Raw genomic sequence first — 18,928 nt, forward strand, 5'->3', positions numbered from 1 at the left:
GGGCAGAGACACTGGTATGAAAAGAGCAATTTTAGCAAGAATGGCAAGATCAGGATACTCCTCTGTAAAATCAGTTAGCAACAGCTTGATATACATATCAAAATTCAGTGCGTCCCTATGAGATCTTGTGAAGTGTTTGTAAACAAGAAAGTGTGCCCTAGCTCTATCAGCATCAATACCTGGTGTATTGTTATGATGATTCAACAGTTGATCAAGCTGGTTGACCCATAGTCAGGTAGGTTGGCCAAATTTTCAGGATATCTGTGTGGGTTTAGAATTACATCAAAACATTCCAGAATATGCATCTCATCATCTGGAAATCTGCAATCTAAATTCTGCAGTAGTTTGTTGATATAATTTTCTCGTACACTACAGAAGCTCTGTCTGAGTGGCTGATTGTAAGTGATTTTAATGTTTTTGTATGTGTTTTTCTGACCATTGCCAGGAACATCACCCAAATCATTAAAGACTTCTCTGACAGTGTGTGAATCATTAGTCATTGTATTCAATGTGTCCCTAATAGACTGAACACTTTTTTTGATATGGGATAGGTTGACAGAATCTTTCTGAAATGTAAGGCTCAAAATTCCAATCACAGTAAGGACATCAATCAATAAGGCAGTGAATAGCAGAAACAATGATTGGAGACAAATTTCAACAGCCCATCAGCCTTTCCCCCTTTTTGTCACTTGCAAGTGCCAAGGCAATTGGCTCAAAACTGATGAAAATCATCTTGACAGCTGATTCAACCGACAACCAGCGAACAGATGTAGGCTCAGTAATTTGTTTCGCCTTCCATTCAACAGAGTTTGAATTTCTCTAAGTTTGTCATATCTCACACTAGAGTCATTAAAGTATTTATACAATGAATGGATTATATTATGATATTCTTTGCAATATTCAATATCTCTGCCTGCTTGAGAAGCAGCAAGATTCAATCGATGTGCAACACAATGCACTTGAACAAGGTTGGGATTTCTGGCTTTTAATTTTGCACCCAACCCGTTCAAACGACCGGTCATTACGGCCGCCCCGTCTGTTCCCAGTCCATATATTTTGTCTACGGCCGCGTCACAGATTTCTTTCCTAGTCAAAAATTCAATCAAGGCGTTTTCGATCCCTGCAGCAGTGGCAATTTGCTGGTTACCGAGGAAAGAAACATTCGCCTCGCCATTCTGAATATATCGAACATATGGCAAGTTTCTTATGAACGGTTATGTATTGTCACAAGTCTCATCCAACATTATACCGATGAAATCACTTGCATGTATGCTATCAATCAGGGACTTCTCGATCACACGTTGAATACACTCTTCAAACTCCATAACTATCTGCGGAAGTTTGTAATATTCAATGTCTAAGCCGTTCAGATTCTGTAGATGCATGATGTCAGTGAATACATCGCATGGAAGGTCACGTTTAGCGATCAGATAAACAGTACGTAATTGTGCAGCGTACGCCTCGAGTTCGTTTACCCTGCACCTGCCGGTCCTCTGCAGATTTGCGAGCGGTAGTAAATTGTGACCTCAAGCTTAGGATTTTAACACTTGTGAGATGACTTTTCGAGTCCTGATGACGTGTGAGAGTTGAATGTTGAAAATTAGAACAACCTTCCGTGAACGGGCATGTAACATTCGATTTCAAACATACATTCCATGACGTTTCGCTCTTCAGAATATCGAAGCCATTTAAATCTATTGAGCCAACTTCTGTTGAATGTTCGTAATTTTGCTGACTTGGCCGGGGGATCTGATGTATCAGTATCGCATGGCGTAGCTGCTGTTTCGGCCTCGACCAAACCTACATCGTGCTGGTTGCTGCGGCTGTCGAAAAACTTTCGCAGATCGGCTTGTTTTGGGTATTTGACACGACCCGCCATGATGCATATAAACATGTATTGATCGCCGCAAACAAGAAATCGACCAATTAAGAATCAGTTTACATTTTGAAAATTTGTTTCCGCGGGTACCATTGGTCATCAAACAGTGGAGGCCAATGCACTACGGAGCATTCTATTAAAGTATGGGGTCGGTAAGGTTTACTGGGATGTGTTTTACGTGTTCAGCGGCTTCGCGAGATATACACCAGCAACAGATATTTCTGCGTCCGAAGGGACGCGTAGTTTAGTTTTTGAGGGGTCCTGGGTCCGGTTTTATGCGTAAAGGACGCAGAAATGCGCGTCATGTAAAACCCTGAAAACCACATGTATAACCAGACACCAAGGTTTGAATTTATCCTCCCCCCCTTTCCCCCACCAACTCTTGTTCTACTGATTAGAGCTTCCATTGTATTACCTACTTTGAATACCTGGTATTTTCTGATATATACCTTTCACCAATCAGAGCATTCATCTTAACCCCACCTTCCCCACTTTGCTGATTCTTTTACTTTTTTCTTCAAGAAAAGAATTTAACCACAGTTTCCTGATTGTTAGGCAGGGAGTCTTTGTACCAACGAGAGGTCAATGCCAGAGGGAAGTGAGGTTGTAACACAAGACCATCACAACGGGGGAGTTGTACTTAAAATTCTGTGGTCCTTGTCGAAAATTTCCGTCCAGATGTTAAAACTGAATCATTTGAACAAAGAGGGTAAATTATGGAGTAAACTGTTTCATGATGAGATCAGGGACATTTTCCAAGTTCATTTCCATCGATTCATTCATCCCTCATCATATGACATACCAACATCCAGATCATCGGCCCTCAAATACAAAATGTGTATTAGAGATGTCTATTAGTGTTTTTTCATCATTTTCTGTTGTGGGTGAACCAAAGCCACCATTTAAATATTTTCAAATTGAAATGTGGACATTGCCTTATAACGCTGCCTTATCAACTCACGAACTGTGTATAATATTAACTTGTATGTTCTTTCATCGGTAAGCTGACTGAGGTTTAGGGATGATGGCAATTAATCTTGACAAAAAGGTGTTCTGTGGTGTTGAATTGTACAGGGACAGTCATTGTTATCCAGCCAGAACTGTCTCTCTCTGAAGGTTTGTGATTCAAAAGTTACTGTTCCTTTCAAAAATTCAACAACATTATGTCTGAGCACTCTATTTATCATGGTGTACACTGAGTTTTCCACAAGCTCAGAGTACATCCAGCCATTTTGAATAAACCTACTCTATGTCATATATAATAGGTATCTTAGGGGACTCTCTGAGCTCATGCTCCCTAGCTTGGTACAAATGAGTTGTATTACGTGTCATATCCCCTAGTTACCAGAGATCATGAAGGCCATCAAAGAGCAGCTGGTGGCTGTTTTTGTTTTTCCTCTGCCTCATGTCTGCATGGTCTAGTACTTTTGGCTCGTATCACTCCATCCAATGTAAACACTGGCTGGACAGAGGCACAAAATCAGAAAAAAATTGTGTAATTTTTATCAGTGCGTTTTGAAGGATCATGCAAGATTTGTAGTGAGTGGATTTGCAATCTGCATATTCTGTGCTAGTTTTATTGCTCTGCAAGGGTTATGGCCCTTTGTATTTGTGAAAGAGCTCCCACATAGAGGAAATCCAAATACAAAGCGGCCATGTACATGTACCTAGCATTGGGAAAGGTATATGTGTACTGGAACACGTGTATTTGTTGGTGTGTGGTACTTGTCAATATGTACCATGTAAAGTCTCAGCCATTTTGTGTGCAGGACCTGTATGCTCCTGATATATCGTGGAAAGTCCTTTGAATTTTAAAACCTCCTGGAAAGTCTTGGAAAAGTACCAGAAAATGAAATTTAGTCCCTAAATATCCTTGAAAATTGATAAGCTGCCTTCGATATTTTCAAAATGACAAAGTGATCAGTTGTGATATCATATAAATTGTATGTAAAATGGCTTATGATATATTGCAAAATGATGTCTAGAAAATGTTTTGTACAGGCCTCAAAATTGGTGAAAAATTGGTGAAAATTGGTGAAAAGTCTTTAAACGTCCTGGAATTTTCAATGACTTTGAGTGTATGGACCCAGTAAATGACATAAACTATTCATTTGTAGGGTTTTCAATAATTACTACACTGTTTCACATCCACGCATGGCATGTTCCACCGATGTCCCACATTAAAGTTGGTGAGACTTTGCAGAAAGCATATCTGTTGGAGTCAATTATTTCCTTCCCAGTCTTTTCGTCCTCTCCGTAATTCCAGTGTTTTTGGCAGATGCATCATCCCACATCATTTTTTGCAACCGCTGTTCTGATGAATCATGGTACTGTGTCATCTGGACGCGGTTGAAATGTTGCAGCAGCTTGATTCCAACGTGCATGAGCTGCATGCGTGCTCCGTTGAATGTCAGTAGTTGAAAGATGAAACGATGACAAAGGAGACTTTGAGAGAGATTTTCAAGTGGATCGGTGAGATTTGATCTGAATATACTCTTGACAGGGCACCTACGGATCAGAAGGAGTAATTTCCAAAAGCAGCATGTCATATCTGTCAGTTTGTCAGATTCTGATAAGCATAAGGAGGCTCCATTACATGGACATTTCCCTTCAAGTTCACTTGCAGGTAGTCTGTTAGTTTTAAAGCTTTGTCAAGATGTATCTTCTTGTCCGTAAATTACATTCAGCAGATGTTAGGCATGCTGGCAAGTGAAGGCTACACAGTACTCCCCTACAATATGAACTCCAGTCTATACTGGCTGAGATGAGACTTTCAAACTGTCTCGTAGTAGCCCAGCCCCAGGGCACAGCTATCCTTTGGCCATACAGGACATGACAACTAGGTGTTAAAATTTCTCACCTGAGAAACGCCTACTTGCACTCTTCTCAAATAGGTGTTTTCCGTTTCCTTCTCTGATAACAAGCAAGCCAGACATAGACTTCTTGTGATAACTAGTATTTCAACAGTTAATCTGGGATTTCAATGTTTTGAACCAATGCCATTGTTTTCTATGGTAAAGTTGGATCTCTAGAGAGGGAAATGGGGTGAGATGATTAAAACTGGCATCAGAGTTTAGTGAAAGATGTTACATGTAAAAACTTGAGTCCATTGTGCTAAAGGCAATTCCAATTTCTGGCATCCTGTCATCAAGTCCGAAAACTTTCTTCATCTGATGACCGGATTTCTTTGTGTATTTACAGACAAATTATTTTTTTGATCAGGTAGACAAACAGCTTTGTTTGTCGTTTTGCCTTTCTTCTATCCAGTGCTATGAGCAACTAACCAATGATATTCAAGTTCTGAATTTCATAGAAAAATTTTGGTGAAGTTTCATAAATTAATGTAAATAATGTGGATGAGAATGCAGAGTTGATTAAGCCTCACACAAAAATATCCGTTCTCCTCAGCAGTACAGCATGTCATTTGAACAAGAAATGTTACCCATCAAAATTTACAAACACCGGTGGTGTATATACACTGCCAGTTGAAAATAAATCAAGATTACTGATGAATTCTATGGGAAGGTGAATACAATGTGATGAAGCAAAAATCGGAAATTTATTTCATCGTGGATGGCTTTTGTTCTGTAGATAGTAATTCAAGAAGCAATGTCCGTCTATAAATCCATGCAGCGTATTAAATCTGGAATTGCATGTAGATAAAAGCACATTTTGGATGTGCAGTCAACTGAATTTTGGTCAGTGAGGCAGGAAGAGGAAAGGCATGGTGATGTTTCATCATTGAAGGTCACCAAAGATGAGATAGTGCATCTGAAACTCACTGGGGAGAACTTGTCACTGATGATGTCATCTGATAAAAGGTAGCTTTCATTGACTGTTGAATACAGTGCAAATCAGAAAGTGTTACAACTGAGAAAGTGTTGCTGTGATGGAAAGGAATTGAGATCTTGAATATCTCTGCAATAAATCAGTGACAACCATTCTGTGCATGTGTCATATTGTTGAGTTCTCAGAGCAAAATCAGAATCATAGGAAATAAAATAGCTTTATGAGTTCAGGGTATTTTTACAAACTTTCAAAAAGGGCTGGATTTGAGAAAGGGAGCTTTGACATGAAGACATTTTCAAGTGAATCCATGGAAAAAAAATCAGTTGCTTTGCTGAACAGATAAATGTAATGCTTTATGGATGTTGCAGCTGCAGAGAGGGAATTGAGTTCAGGCATTCATTGTAGTACGTGGGCAAGACCCTTGATGGAAAGTGTATGAGTGAGGCTGGTCATTCTGGTTAATCTGTGAGTTTTTCATAGAATGAGTGACATGGGTGTGAAAATGTGCCATTTTCAGGTTATTGTTGTCAGTTGCGCCTTCGTTTTTGTATCTAAACTGCAGTGAACATCGCACACAAGTTTTGATTTCATGAGTTGATGTGATAATATCTTATCATAATATAGAGTGACCTCTACGCCAAGAGAGAATTATGTTTCATTTTCATAGTGACATGAATATAGCCATTGCTATGAGTGAGTAATGTTTTTTCTATGAAATTACCATTTGATGATTTTTGATAAAAAGTCTATATGGAGATTTGAGGAATTTGCCAACAGTTTTATTGGGTGTGCACCAGAAGTGCTGCAGTAGGTGTGTTGGAAGAGACACAACTGACCAGAATCATATTTGGACCATTGTGCCATCAGTTAAGCCAAACTGTATGGTCATAAAGAATGGAAAGAAATCTTAGTACGAAAACAAGGAGGTTAAAATGTTTTGTGCTGAGTTTTGATGTTAGAAATTACAGTCACATACTAAATGCAGGTTCTGGCTAACCTGTGAATGTCATAGACTGTATTCTTGGTGTCTGCAGTACAACTATCGCAGTGTTCTGTAAAAGACAGCAACTATAGGTGAAATGTTTTACAGGTATGGTGAGTTCATGTGGCAGACATTTCTTTTACTGTCAGAGTATTATACTTATCGTCACTGTCTTCCAAAAGTAGTTAATATCAGTAAAATTCATGTGTGAAAAGCACCAAATAGTGATGTCCTGTTAAAAATTCTGAATTATTGTCATTAAAAACTCTGGTAATGTGTACAATTGTTAAGTTACATTTTGAAAGAGAGTGAATTACCTTTTTCAGAGGAATAAAGGGAAGAGCATCTTCCATTTGTTGTCTGAAGTGTATCAAAGTTTATGTCATCATTGACGCATCAATGTGACAAAATGATGATGATTGTACTACAGTCCTGTATGATGTACGTTCAAATAACTGAATTATTTACTTAGTTTGTTGAAACTTGTGTAAATATTCCAGGCATAGCATGACATGTAATGTAAATATGTATGAACAGACTACCATGGGGCTTTTTGAATAGAGGTGTTGCCCTAAAGCTTTTGTTTGGTCTGTGATATAGTCACAGTCAATACAAACATAGTGAAAGTGGTATCGTTACAATTGTTGTTGGTGATCAGCAGCCTGTCAGCTACCTGGAACAATCTGTTAACAATCTGTTAACGAGACACTTTATAAAGACAGACAGTTACATAATGGCTGTGAATTTCAGCATCCATGAAATAAAGCAGACATGGCCAATATTGTATTCAATTGTCAGCTCGTCATCTCTTTGTTCAGCGTCATTGTTTATTATCATGCTAGAGTAATTGTTTTCTGTTTTTAGTTTTAAACTGCACCCCAGTGACTACTATGCACAGTTGTAGCTGAATGTTGTGTTAATTTTGCATGTAAAGTGATAGTCTTACAAAATTTATGACAATATTGGACTTGTAAACAGATCTCCCCTTTTGTCTTGTGTATAGAGGTCCGACCAAGTGGTAGAAGATTTGAGCTTATATCCCTCACCCCTATTGCTTCTACAGGAGTCAATTTTTCCCAAAGAAAACAATGGGGTAGTGAAAGGGCAAAGCCATGAGTAAAAAAATGATTGGGTTAATTGCAAAGATAGTACCGTTCATAAAGGTTGACACTGAGAAAATCACATCATTTCTAGTTGCAACTAGAATACATCGACTCTTAGGAACAAGGAAACAGTTCAAGCCACATGTCAGGTGGAACATGGACGTACAAGTGTGGAAAAGGAAACATGGTGTGTTTTTGTTTGTCTCTCAGTCTGACCAGGGATGTTTGGAAATTATGGAGTTTGTTTCCGTGTCAGCATGGATTCAGATGAAAAGCTGACATACAATAGTTCATTTGTTTTCACCTGTCATGTGGTACACAGCTTTATTGTTTATGTTTGTTTTGGGTTCAGAGGTCATGAAAGCCTCATGATTTCTGATCTTTTGGGTCAGACATTGTTTACAGGTTTGCTCTTTCTCAGAAAACCATCATCTATCCGTCACTTATACGTCAAAAAATATTTGATTTGCCCTCTCACCTGTATGGGAAATGACATCAGGGCATCTGTCAGTGTTATTGCGATGTCTTTGTACAGTAGCTCAGACACAAATGAAAAGAATCAAGCTGGGATATGAAAAGCTTTCATTTTCAAAATGGCTTGACCAAGGTCACGCTGGCCCTGGGCTATTACATGGTAAATGCTATCAGCAGTCTCTCCCACACAACTTATCTAACAGTATTTTATATAAAGCTATCAGAACACAGCGGAAATAATGAAGAATTTCATCAGTTCTGACCACCGTGAATGATTTTTAGTCTCAAGGACTGTATGTCTCATGGACTCTGCGTGCAATTTCCTGGGGTAAATCATTGTAGAATGTTGGCATCAATGGCTACTTTTGAAAACAGTATTACTGGTAATATAACATGACATTGTTGGATATCATGATCCCAACCAGATGATGCATGTAAGATTTATCTTTTACTGAAAAGATCAATGAAAATGACATCATGCAAATGGCCAGAGTATATCTGCAGCGTTTCAATTTTCATGAAATTTCTTGGATATGTAGAATTTTATATTCAAATGTGCCGAAATTTTTCTTGCAGTTTCAGACAGGTTGGTGGAAAAGGTGATGACAACAGATGTAAGAGCATTCATGTTCAGCCTCCAGGGTTGGTTCCTAATGCTTTCCCCGCTGTGTGCATGAATTTTCTACCAATTTTCCTGACTAGCAGAAAACACTTTGTACTTCGATAATGTAACATGAAAATTGGAAGGAGACAGTGAGATGTCAGTGCATTCTTTCCCTTTTGGTGACATTACCGGTAATGTCATCTTCCTCCTATTTGTGGCAAGAAATCCTAAACATGTACTCAACAAGTTACTTTTAACCCTTTTCCTGCCAGACAGTAATAACTGTATCACTTCCCCATCAGCCAAGTCAGTAAAAAGCGGTATTGAGCCAAAACATGACGTATTTTCACCCACTTGGCTTGGTATGTTATAGCATCTTTGTCCAAAAAAATCAACTTTACAGTATTATGTTTTCAACAGCCTTCAAATGTACAGTATTATGTTAAATACATCATATGGAATACGTTGTGTTTCATTAATTTTAACCATCTTGACCTAGCAGTGAAATATGGACTTGGCAGGAAAAGGGTTAAAGACATGTCAATAGTGAAACTTGATCACGTTTTCAATATTTGCCCACTTTCTTCATAAGTGTTTTACTACGCCTGTTGTAAAAAATCAACCAATACCTGGTAGATGAAAGAAAGCATTATTGGATATTATCACTGATGATTTTCTGCTTGTTGCAAGATCTTGCAAGATATACTTGTTCCAAGGACCAGTTTGTTGGTACATGACCGTTTGAAAATGGACTTGCTCTGAATAACTGTTTGGTGCCGATCTTGTACAGATGAAAACATTGACTAAGGTGCAGTTGATAACTCTTCTGATGATAACCCATCAGTAATATTGTAAGATATTTCTTGCAAACACCTCCACCACGCCAGATCTCACAAAGTTCATGCAGGACGGAAAGTGGTGTAATGGCTAACATGTGAAATCAAGACATCTTCTAAATTGTATGCTTTGATGGTTGTAGCTCAACATTATTAGGTTTCCTTCAGTGGTGAGCAGTGATATACCTTGCCTTAGACATTAGAATGAAAAAACTGTGTGAAAATACATATCAATTTTTTAAACCAGCAACCCCAAGTGAAAACCGATTACAGAGTATGAGAATCTGCATGATACTGGTACCTGATGTTTTTGAATCCAGCCATATATTTCATCCAGATTTAGGTTCATGAACAATAAAGATCACATAATTTCTTTTGGTTCAAGAACACCACAGTGAAATGAAAAACAAGCAGTTGATTGTTCTTTCCATTTGGTCTTATATGAGGTTATACCAGAGACCATTCTCTGTCTCATGAAATGGTAAAAAAAATCATGTTTGTCAAAATGCTATGGCAACTATATCAGTGTTGAGATTCAGACCATTTCAGTAGGAATTATGTCAGATTTTATTTTAAAGCAAAGAAATAAAATCTGCTCCGTTATGTTATTCTTTTTGACAGATTGTCAACAAAACTATTACTTTGTAGAATATTAGACCCTGTGAAGAGACAGATAGTGAGGTGATTAGTTGATCAGCACCATCAGAATGGAACTTTCGGTAAATTCTGATAACTGGCTGTGTACAGGTCATAGAATTCAGGCCGTTTGTTTGTCACCAATCCTCTATGTGTTTCTTTGTACTGACTGTAGGGTAATTTTTGAAAAAAAGACAAACAAACAAAAATAAAAATTGTGCATTTATAATCACCAGCACTGCAGACCACAGAAGTGAGTGAGTTTACTAAGAGAAACAAAAGCTAAATCGGAAATTAACACTGAGACGGTGTGTCCATAGACCCTCAAGAAAAACTTGAGGGTCTATGGTGTGTAATAAACATATACCAATAAGACAAAGAAACACTGGTTTTACATGTAGAAGTATCACGCCTAAGGTGACAGCCAAGTGAGTTGACAGAAAGACATACAGACATGTTCGGCCATATGCCTTACATTAGCTGTAGTGTAGAGCTTGAAGACTTAGGAAGATAATGTACTTTTCTGGAATGAAAAAATCCAAAGACTCCGTGAGATGTGGATTTATAGAATGAAAAATGTGTATGTCCACGGTCTTCATGTGTACCAATACTACATCCCTTATGGTATGTCCTCGTGTGTGCGTACCTGCCTCCCTAATGATGTGTCCTCATGTGTACATAACTACATCCCCTCATGATATGTCCTCATGTGTACATAACTACATCCCCTCATGATATGTCCTCATGTGTACATTACTACATCCCCTCATGATATGTCCTTATGTGTACATTACTACATCCCCTCATGATATGTCCTCATGTGTACATTACTACATCCCCTCATGATATGTCCTCATGTGTACATTACTACATCCCCTCATGATATGTCCTCATGTGTACATTACTACATCCCCTCATGATATGTCCTCATGTGTACATTACTACATCCCTCATGATATGTCCTCATGTGTACATAACTACATCCCTTATGATATGTCCTCATGTGTGCGCACCTGCCTCCCTTATGATGAGTACTGCTCGAGTAATTTCTGCATTTTTAGTTTTCAAAATTGTCACCAACTTCAATTCTATAATATGTTTTTTGTCAACATTGTCAGCCATGTGAATAGTGAATATCAAAATCTAGAGATTTACGCGAAAAAGAAACAATGATTTCTGATTTAATTTTGCCGTTCTTAAATGCAATTTTACCGCTGAAGTGTTGATTCGATTGCTTAGGTAAAAATGATAATCACTTTCAGTGATATCGTTCCCTAGCCACGTCAGGAATCATGTGTATGTTACATGAAAAGATCACTGTTAGCAACGCAGTGTGTAAGCGTCAGTCTTCGTTATGCATAACAACACAATGCGGGGGTGGAGTACATGTATCATGTTGTATGTGTGACATTTTCGATGCACAATGTTTTCATGTAACCCAGTAAAATTGGGTCAGAATAGTACAATGCCACTGCACTTAGATTTCAATTGCAGATGCTTTCACATTTGAGATGATATGTTGGAGAAAAAAACACCGCGGTATTTTACATGAGTACGTGCGTAATTACAGCAGGTGATGCCGTGAGGCCTAGATTCATGGTAATTTGTGCGTATGTGGAAAAGACCATTCATGCCATTTGAATGAAGTTACGTTTCATTCATAAATTTTTCTGAAAATTACCACCCGCTGTATATGCAGATGCGCATCAACCCTTTTCCTATCTTTATGTCTGTCATTTAAAATTCATGAAGAGGAGACCTTTTGACTTTTTATATGATCCCATTTCAGTGGAATTGCGCATATTTTACCCCGCAATCAATCAACGCCCTGATGAAAAACACAAAATCAAGAGAGGAGAAATCAACGGTTCTGGCAAGTTTCCAACGTGAAACTTGTGCGCGTCCAATTTACATCTTAAAGTAACAATGTCTTCCACTGTCTGGTGGAAGTCTAGTCAAAGCTATAATTGGAACATAGCCCATAATGTTTATTTACAGGTCATTCAAATATGACCTCAATAGCTCAGTTTGATGGCACATTCTATTACCTAGAAAGGGGGAGTTGAACAGAATAGAGGGGTCAGCTCGATATGGAGTGAGTTGATTGGAAAAAGCAAAGGATACGCAATCTCCAGTGTTGATGTCCTCAATAGGGTAACCTCGTTTTGTGGGCAGAGAATGAGAGGGAAAAACAAACAACAATTTGAAATCTTTCCTCTTAACAGTAATATTTCAGCCCACCTCTTTTCTGTAAGGATGTCCTCTTATGCAAATCATATTTGCATAAAAACCAGCAAATGTCCACAAATTTATGGGCATGTGTTCAGGTATTCAAGGGCAGGTCATAAATTACCATGAAGCAGCGAGCGGTGAGAAGTGTCACGTAATATAGATCCTATGTGCTAAATATAGCCATGGCTATATCTATGCTGTGTGTCTAAAACAGTCTGGCAAATTCTTACGTATTTCAAATAGTCAGTTTTTGCCAAGTCACATGGTTGTTTTGGGTCATGTGCATTGGAGTGGAAAGTCTGTGGTTGTTTGTGAAAAGAGATGTAAAGAAATTGCTGATTCCAAACAGAGCACGATGTTTTAGATTTCAATCCTCATGTGCCATGACCAAGTGTAATTCTCGTCAGCATCTTTCATCTTGTTGAATTTTACTTTGATTTTTAAAGTCTACGATACACATCAGACATTTTAAATTTTTTTGTGGCATTAATAATTCCAGAATACAAGAAATGAAGCTTGCCATGGAACATCAGTCACATCTCATTATGATTGAACTTGACCTTGTCGATGAAATTTCAAGGATGTTGCTGTGACTTGGTCGTCGTATAAACTCTTTAATCACATGGAATCAATACTATTCAACCTCCATCATCATGCACATGCGTACGTTTTTTGTCATGGTTGACCTTTGTTTGAAATATCACATTTATGAAAATGAAAGTAAATACATGATTTGATTCAGTGTGTGTTCATTTCCAATCTTTAAATGGCAACATACCACAGAATCATCATGACCAAATTCCTGTTGGTAATATTAATGACATCCATTTTTAGCCTTTCACTGGTGACTCATGCAGGGTCAGAGGACAGGACTACGTTGAACACAGTCAGCTGATAGGGTGCCGTGTGTGTGCGCAGAGATTGTTGTACCTCGTTTGTTACGCTAATATTTCCTGGATGTACATTCATCTCAGAAATGACCTTAAACCTAAGGGTACGGCATTTTTGTTTAGGCGGTACCCAAATTGGCATGTGGTCAAATTGTTTTGTCCGATACTCTTAAAAGACACTTTTTGAGTTTTTAATTTGAACAGGCCATTTGTAAAATCTCCTCAGTGTTTTATCCATATTGATCAAGGAAAGACTAGAAATCAGAATAAAATGTAAAATAAATGAAATACAGCGTGTTCTGTTTGAGGGTCAGCTAGAGAAGGCCACCAGTGATGGAATTAGTAATCCAAGGTTATTCTATAGAACAGTGCTGTGTCCGATTTGACAGTTTGAACCCGTGAAAAAATACTGCGAAAAATGTGCCACAAGGTTAAAGAAAGGTCAGTTATGAAATAAGATTTTGAATTAGATGGAATTATTAGTCGGCTAGGCTTTGTCACTGATTGTTAGAGCTAGGAGGATGTCAGAGACGTATGAGAAAATGGGGCAGGTAGCGCCAGGTGAAGGCTAAGCCATGCAAAGGGGATTGGTTTTACGCATGTGTCATGGCAGCCAATAGTAAACAGAGGGCATTCATAGAAGCAGATTCCATGTGAAGGCCCATCGGTAGGCAGGGCCCAGCTTTCAGCAGCCAGCTATGCTTGTGTCAATCAATCCGACTCTGTGAAATGTGGCAATTGGACTACGCTACATGTAGCGTAAGGAGTCGGTTGTCTTGTTATTGTTGCATTTCTGTAAGTCAGTGAAGTATAACAATTTGGGTGCCCCAGTTCTGACATCTTCAGCTTCCTAGTAAAGTTCAGCCGGTGGCATTCCGGGTTCAACCACTTATCAGAGCCGGTCCCTCGCGGGTTTTCCCCTTCATCAACCCCTCTTTTACAATGGGCAGTTCAAACAAATTATGCATGCATGGAGTGCCATCTATGTATTGTACCGGCACAAGGCTTTGGAATTGCACACACTGTGTGTGGAGTCAGTGTAGTCCTTTTAAAAAAAAATATACTACCTCAGACAGCTTTCCAAAGTGGGCCCTAGGATACAATTAGGACGTTGGTGTTATTGACATCCAGATGGACACATGCTACAGACCTTTGCATTGATATGGAGCACGGTGCATAAAACCCAGGCCATAGGTTACCTAATTAAAATTCTTTTATTCAAATTAATTAGGACAACAAGCCAGTGAGGAGTCCAAGGGAGGTAAGTCAACTCACTAAGTCTGTGCAATCTCTTTTTTTCTCTGGAACCAGGAAAAAACTGTCTTTTATTCAGATCATTTGTTCTTTGTCCATACACAGTCCTGGCATTGCAGAGTCTGGTGTATACTGCCATTCAGGGATATTTGCTGTAATTTTGTTGCCAGGTTTGGTTAGACAGGCTTGTTTCTGTCTGTTTGTCTCTCTTTCAACTGTTACAGGCAAAATACACCAGTCGCGGTGCGTACATGGCCAGTGCAGTCTTATTGTGATTGCCAGCCAGCTGACCTTGGTTGCCTACTTATCAAGGGGATATTTGGTGTGTTAAAAAAAAGAATGTCTGCAGTAAATGGTAGCTGTGTAGGCATGGCTCTCTCTTGTGTACAAGGTCATACTACAGTGGGCTTATGTGAAGTGTTTGCTTTAATAGTTCAAAGCCAAAGGTCAGCATGCAGTGGAGAGCTCCTACACATAACACTGTCCATATGTGTTGCTATCTGCCGACACTCTCGTTGAAAATAGCACCGCATTTTTTTCCATGTGCTTGAAATGCCTGATTCATGAGGTCAAGAGAAACTAACATCTGCTGATTACACTTCCCTGTGCAGATAGTCTTTGCTTGAATGCCAGATACAAGTTGAATTGAACTGTTTTGTATGGGAGGTGCCAAGCAAAGGATCTGAGGTCTATAATTTATCTACAGTGCACTGTGCGTACACACACGCCCAGAAAGCTCTACTTTTTTCCTGCATTTTTTTCACCAACACATACTCGCAAACCAAGTTGCTGCCAAACTGGAATGTCAAGCACTTTGATTGCACACGTTGTAAGGTGGTACAGTCATTCTGTGCAGCCTTCTAATTACCAAATCAATCGGAAAATGTGAAAATTTCGTGCAGGGTTGCAAGCTCACAATGGCTGACCTGCCATTGTTTTGCCAGCCTTTGTGTTGCTGCCTTCCACACAACTGCTCATAGAGCAAATACGGTCCATCCCATTGTTCTTGTAGGGGTTGGTAGCTTTCCCCGTGCCACCTCCCCAAAATTACAAAATCACTCAGTGTCTAATAAAGACTGAAAGAAAGGTGTCTTTTCAGAATTCTATTGCAATTTTGTTTCATTTTATAAGCTGGTAAAAGTTTTCAAAGTTTATTATGCCAAACTGGTTTAAAGGGACATTAGTGTAAATTTTTAATTATAATAATAAAATCAGTATTTCAATTGAAATAATTTGCCATGGGCATTATTTAGCCCTATAATTTTTAGTATTTTGTTTTTATTTCTGGTGTCAGGATATGAATATATGCAATGGTGAAAAAGAATGGTGGTCTACAGTTCAAAGATCACTCAGTCAATGAAAAATTATTTTTTTTACAGTAAATTAACAATTTGCTTCTTGAACGTGCAAATGATAAAAAGCATTTGGAATATATTACAGCTTCAAAAAAAAATAAATTTTTGGAATGTCATTTTCCTATCATTTTCCTATTATCAAGGACAATGATAGATATCTTGGTAAGAAATGGGATGAGATAGTGAGGTCAGATGTCAATCTGTCACCAATATATGTCAAGGTTGCTGTAGGATTTCTCTGCACGGTCCTGATCTGCTGTGTCCCGTGTCTGTCTCGATGGTATTTTGTCAGTTTAGGTTCTGAAAAATAAAATATTTGCATGCCAGGATTTTCTAAGGAGAGTTTTCAAAATTCCTTTTGTTAAATAGTGTGTATGGTATGTACAGTTTTACAAAGGCATTTTAAATAACATGTAAGTGTAGAGTAAAATAGAATGCTATTATTTCCCTTTTTTAAATTAAATATTTTGAAAGGTTAAAGAATTTAATAAGTGTAGCTGAGAAATAATGGAAAATGTTTAAAAAAATTGTCAGGGCAAAATACAAACCACACCTGAGAGCTTTCATTTCATATTGAACACCCTGCAGTGTGAATGGAATGATCCACCTTTTTGAGAGATGTCATTTTCATTAAAATATCCCTATTTTTCATAATGTGGGTATAATCTAGGAGAGAGTTCGATATGAGAATGCAGACCCTCACTCAATACAATTATTTTTATAGAAAGCTGTATTATGTAAGACCTAGACTTGATGAAAATTTCCAATGTGTTTGCTCACTGTATACTGAATTCTCAGAGTCACAGTCACACAATTCTGCTGTATAATCCAGTTTTTTAATTTAATGACATGACTGCAACACTGAAATGTCGTTTTTCAAAGAAATGCTGAAATTTTCAAAAAGCTAAAATGCTGTGTCTGCTGATGATCTTTACAAAAATGAAAACCAGGTAAAATTTTGCATGATGCATTGATGTGTCTTCACTGATTTACATATTTCCTAAAATTTTAAAATTTCACCATTTTACATTTGTAAGTGTTTGAAAGGAAGTCTTCATTGCGCCTTTGGTGAATGAAAAAAAATTGTTGCTCAAGACAATATCTAATATAGTAGACATTTGTTGTGAGAGACATTCTAGTAAGGTTTAGCATGTCGCTAGATCTCAGACATTGAAACCCCTCAAGAAATGCAAGGCATGCTGGGAGTATGGCTGCTGATACAGCGAGGTCAGAGGAATGAAAATTGTGTCGTTGACCTTGTATCTCACTGGCATGATTTGTTCAGCGTGTTTTCATTCCATTCCGCCTCTCACACTTTCCATTTTTGTCACCTGCTCAGCAAGACCCCGTCATTTGCATGAATTTGAACAAGGGAATTTTACACATCTCAAGGTGACATGCCCAAGGTCAAAGTAGACAATGAAATTAAGTAGTCCAGCTGATCTGAAAGGCTGTCTGAAATAACTGGTATTCAAAGCTTATTGAGCAGTGTAACAGAATGTCTTTCAGTCTTCATTCAAAGCCATGTTGTCAATTATCTTAGCTAAGAACAACACGCAGGCCTTGGGATTGTTGCCTTACAAGACATGACAAAAATTAGTAACAATACCAAACTGCCGGCTGTCAAACTTCGATGTTTTCATCAAGAAATCTATTTTGCATTCCTTTGAGAATTCTGAGCGGGAGTCTTTTCAGCAGTTGTAAAACGATGTGTTCACAGGATGAAGCAATTCAGTTAATAGAAAGGCAATGAGACGTAGATCTCTCATACAGTTCATTTCAAAGCCACGTGTCTGTAATTTCTATCACTACGCATAAACACAGACACTCATATTTTACTATGCCGTTTCACCCAAGACAACAGTGTTGGATATACAAGGTGAAATTTCAGTACAACGTGAAAAGAAAAGAGTAGTGAGTTACCAGTTTAATTATCCTACAGGGTGAAATAAAACACAATGAAAATTTTTGTTTCTATCTCCAAGGTTACGATATCAGTAATGTTACTTATGTGTAGTTTGTGTTTGCTTGAAGATGGTCTTCTGTTGGTCCTCCCACACGTCTTGCAAACTTCACAGAAAACAATGGCCGCCCACGTTTTCTCTCTCAAGAGAAGATGCGATGTCAAGACTGGCGCCACTTTTAAATTTCTGCCGTATCGCAGACTGAGTGAGAGTTACGCCGTTGAAAGCACATCTCTCAATTTACGTCCTGTAAATTTTGTTTATTTCTTTGAATTCTGTTGGCGTTTGGGAAATTTCCAAGGACTCTGCACACCTGTCCTACAGCTCAGAATAAGGTGGGGGATGGATTTCTTTGTTGTTGTGATGTTGTTTGTATTTTATCTGAATAACAGTGGACGTTTTAGAATTTTCAGTGGAGAATAGGAAGGGTTTGTGTTTGTAGAGATCAACATGCACGTTTTGCTTGGATGTCTTGTAATTTTTTGTATGAATCAGAAAGATTTACTGCGACAGTATACAATGTCCAGAGTGCATGTCGGATATGTGGGATTTTTTCAGAATTGACGGGAGTGTGTGTGCAGCTGAATGTCTGGACTGATCAAACCATCTTGTGAGTGGGTGTAGGACGTTCATTGATAGTCTTGTAAGTGGTTTGCCCTTGCTAGTGTAGTAGTAGGAGGAGAAGGCCTGTGTACTCAATGATGAGTAAATTTACATGCCACCCACTCGCACTGAGCATGCTCAGTTGGGGCCAGAAGCTAGTTGTGTGAGTGGACGACAGTGTTTGTATGTGTGTGGTGGATTTACAGTACTGCAAACAGTGGGTTAGAATGCTTGCTGCAAAATCCTCCTTGTGATCAAACCTCGTAGAACAGATCAACTGTTGAAGCCATTCAGCAAAGGTAAGTTGTGACTCGCATAAGTTGTACA

The 18,928-nt window shown here is 38.5% G+C and overlaps 1 protein-coding gene and 1 long non-coding RNA gene across 7 annotated transcripts in view; one reads left to right on the plus strand and one right to left on the minus strand.

The window, feature by feature from the left end:
• The window catches only part of LOC139119432 (lysine-specific demethylase 6A-like), a 112,421-nt gene that overhangs the window by 61,829 nt on the left and 31,664 nt on the right, over positions 1 to 18,928 (plus strand). For 2 of the 6 annotated variants that reach the window (XM_070683246.1, XM_070683248.1), the window contains exon 1: positions 18,751 to 18,900. The exons of 2 other annotated variants lie outside the window; for them this stretch is intronic. The gene's annotated coding sequence lies outside the window, so the exon portion shown is untranslated. Of the gene's footprint in view, positions 1 to 14,424; positions 14,687 to 18,750; positions 18,901 to 18,928 lie in introns of those variants that run through there. 2 more of the 6 variants (XM_070683247.1, XM_070683245.1) reach the window with 2 other exon arrangements.
• LOC139119421 (uncharacterized) lies at positions 2,384 to 7,126 on the minus strand. Its single transcript, XR_011548926.1, has 4 exons — positions 6,968 to 7,126; positions 6,645 to 6,720; positions 4,740 to 4,907; positions 2,384 to 4,387 (listed from the first exon to the last, which is right to left on the minus strand). It is a non-coding gene; the product is annotated as an uncharacterized lncRNA (long non-coding RNA).

This window comes from Ptychodera flava, chromosome 19 (assembly GCF_041260155.1).
Source record: "Ptychodera flava strain L36383 chromosome 19, AS_Pfla_20210202, whole genome shotgun sequence".
Lineage (NCBI taxonomy): Eukaryota > Metazoa > Hemichordata > Enteropneusta > Ptychoderidae > Ptychodera > Ptychodera flava.